Genomic DNA, 3,893 nt, shown 5'->3' with positions numbered 1-3,893 from the left:
ATGACTAATATTATTTTAAATTTTATTGTTTAACTTAGTTAGACTTGGTTCATAAAAAGACTTGGATGTGTAGTATTTCTTTTACATATATATAAGTAAATACTTATTTAGAAATTTACTTCTTATATAATTAGAAGTCAATTCTTATTAAGATTCATAGTTGAAAAAGTTCTTTCAATTAATGTAGTTACAGAAAAAATTAAAACTAATATAAAAAAAGATAAATAATTTTTTTTATTAATTATTTAATTTATTAATTCATTGTAATAATGACAACTATGATTCTATGAATGTATTTTCACTTTTCTCTTTGGTTCTGACTCGATCAAATATTCAAATCAAAACGAACATTTGAACACTCCTGAAAGATGTAAGTTATTGAAGGGGGATTCAACTTAATTGGGTCATCTTCCACGCGTATAGCGTAACACATGAACGTGAAGGCTTGAACTGTTAAACAGATTCTTATTTTCATTGAGACGGGGACAATCATTAAACTCAACTTAAAACCCAATCATACGGTTATTATTTATATTATATACAAAAATGTACCCAATGCATTTATCTTGAATATTCTAATATATTATGCATTTCGTTGTCTTTGCACTCTTATCAAGCTAACTGGTCAGCAGCTTTTGCTGACCATTTGTGCCCGAAGAAGAATTTCATATTCATTTCCAAGTTGAAAGAAAAAACAAAAAATCAAGTTGTTATATAAAATAGGAAAAGAAAAAAGCGTTGGTGACTAAGTTTTTAGCCAAGATAAATTCAGTCAATTCATTTTAATTCCTTTTATTTATGAAAAAGAGAGAAAGTATAGTTGCACTTTTCTATGCTAATTACATTTTTTTTTTTGGAAAAGTATAGTGTGTATCATTCTTAAAAAATAATATATAACAATAAATTAGCATGTAAACTACCTCTGGCGGCTGGTGCCAAAGGTGAACCTCATCAGCTCCGCTACCTCCAGATCCCATCTTTGCCAACCGATCTGCCACGATATTAGCTTCTCTCGGGATAAGCTCAAAACGAATATCCCAATCCCTTCTTAACTTCAAGTCAAAGATCAGTTGTATCACTTCTTTTTCAAGATGGCAGAGTGGAACTTGCCAACTAGTCACTAGCTCAAAAGCTGATGCGCAATCTGTCTCACAGACAACAAGCTTAAGACCCGCCTCCCAAGCCCAAGCCAAACCTTTCCATATACTCCACAACTCCATCTTGATGACACTAGATCCAAAGGAATTTCCTGAGTATCCCATTACCCATTGACTGGAGCTATCGCGAATCACCCATCCAAAACCAGCACAATCATCTCCCAAGTTCACACTCCCATCACAATTTAACTTCCAAGCACCAGGTTCTGGCGGAGACCAAGACAGAGATTTTAATCCCTGGACGCAAGACACTCGATTCTGAGTTGTATATTCAAAATCCACCATGCACCTGCGAGCCTTGTATGCAATTGACCCAGCAGATCCAAAAATTCCCTGAAAATTACCCATATTTCTATCTTGCCAAATTGACCATATTATACCTGCAAATTTGGAACAACCTTCATTGAGGAGGCCATGCTTGAACCAATCATGCACCTCGTGAGAGCCAAAGAAACACACATAAGAAAAACCTAGAGAAACCCAAACTGATCGCACCACTTCACAATCTCGAAAACAATGAAGAATTGTCTCCGGAAGTTGATTGCAACGTGTACATAAGGATGAGGAGGAGAGATGTCGCCGAAAACGCAGATATTGAGTTGGTACAACATCATGAAGGCAAAGCCACACTAGGAGCCTCAACTTTTCAGGGACCCGCGCCTTCCAAAGCCAATTGATATTCCTATCCCAATTCAACTTATTTTGAATTAACCATAAATATCCTTGTTTAGCAGAGTAAAGAGTGTGCTCCCAACTCCAACCCAAATCACGACCAGAAGCCGAAATATGTACTAAACTAAGAATGTCTTCCCTTAAGTCCATAGGAATAAAAGAGTAAATCCTCTCCAAATGCCAAACTCCATCACGGTAAACATCTTCAATGGTCAAAGCAGTCTCACAAATATCAAGAAATTCAACCCTCGCTCCTACTGGCCCAGAGTGCAACCAAGAGTCAAACCAGAAATTCTTAGAAAGAGCTCCCACTTCCCAAACAAACCCTTCCTTTAATACGGAAGCTGTGTGCACAATAGACTTCCATATATACGATGAAGAACCCATTGCTTTAACTGCAAATAGGTTTCTATTCTGGAGGTATTTTTGAAGCATAATCTTGACCCACAGTTTCTCTTGATTCATCAAAATTTGCCAAACTAGCTTTCCTAATAAAGAAAAATTGACCAACCGCGACTCCCGCAGAGCAAGACCTCCAAACTTTTTTGGAGTCGTCAAAACTCTCCAAGATGCTAAATGAAGACACAGTGATTATGACTACCACACCAAATGAAACTTCTAGTAAACTTATCAATGTTAGAGCACACACCTGATGGAAAAAAGCTTACTTGCATCCTATAAATAGGTATAGAAGATAAAACTGATTTAGCAAGGCAAATCCGACCAGCTTTATTAAGGAAGCGACCTTTCCAAGATGCTAGCCTATTAGTAAGCTTATCAACCACATCATTAAAATCAGCTTTAGTAACTATGCCATGCTTGAGGGGGACACCAAGGTATTTTCCCAGAGAATTAGCAAATCGGATAGAAGAAATACCAGTGAAGAGATCCTTGCGTTGTCTAGAAACATTCATAGAACAGATAGCAGATAGCACGACAAAATTCACCTTCATACCAGATGCTCTGCAAAAGGTGGCCATAGTGTCCAAAACATGAAGCACTTGAGATTTCTTCGCTCTTCGCTTTAGGATAAGGTCGTCTGCAAAAAGGAGATGGGAGATTACAGGACCTCCCCTAGACACAGTCACTGGTTTCCATCTACCAACCTCCACTTGCCTAGCAATGAGGCAACTCAACCTCTCCATACAAATAACAAATAAATAAGGAGACATCGGGTCTCCTTGCCTCAAACCCCTCTTTGGCTGAAAACCATCCAACCGGTTACCATTCCACATTAGAGAAAGGGAGGAAGACTTTACACATTTCATAATAAGAGAAACAATAGTACCTGGAAAGCCAAACATTAGGAGAGATTGCTCCAAAAACTCCCAGCTCACCCTGTCATAAGCCTTTTCTAGGTCAATTTTAAAAGCAAGAACACCTTTCTTTGATTTGGTTTTCTTCATAAAATGGAGAACTTCCTGGGCTACAATGATATTGTCTGGGGCACCCCTTCCAGGAATAAACCCTCCCTGCAGAGGACCAATGATATCTTGTAGAAAAGGTCGTAACCTCTCCACAACCACCTTAGTTATAATCTTGTAGATGACATTACAGAGGCTGATAGGACAAAACTCTTTCATGCGAGACGGGTTATCAACTTTAGGAATCAGCACCACCAAAGTGTCAAACAGAGCACTATCCAAATCAAACCCAGCGAAAGCCTTCTTAACAAGTTCCCATACCTCTATACCAACCACTTTCCAATATTCCTTGAAGAAAAAAGCCTGAAAACCATCGGCACCTGGGGCCTTAAAAGAGTTCATACCCATAACCACCTTCCTAACATCTTCTTTAGAAACATTTCTTGTGAGACTTTCAATAGCCTCACGAGATAAAGAAGGTAATTCCTGATCCCCCATCACATCAAGTTCTACCTGTTCCACATTACAAAAAAGATCTCTATAAAATCCAATTGCACATTATTCGAGTTCTTGCGGATCAATACTCCATCTTCCATCCTCCAAAAACAACCCCTGAACCTTGTTACGCTTCCTCCGCATAATGGTTTGCATATGAAAGAACTTAGTATTTCTATCTCCAAATCTGACCCAGTGCTCTCGG

The sequence above is a fragment of the Arachis ipaensis genome, chromosome B07, assembly GCF_000816755.2.
Source record: "Arachis ipaensis cultivar K30076 chromosome B07, Araip1.1, whole genome shotgun sequence".
NCBI lineage: Eukaryota > Viridiplantae > Streptophyta > Magnoliopsida > Fabales > Fabaceae > Arachis > Arachis ipaensis.
The sequence above is the reverse complement of the archived record's forward strand: the minus strand, read 5'-3'. Positions refer to the sequence as shown.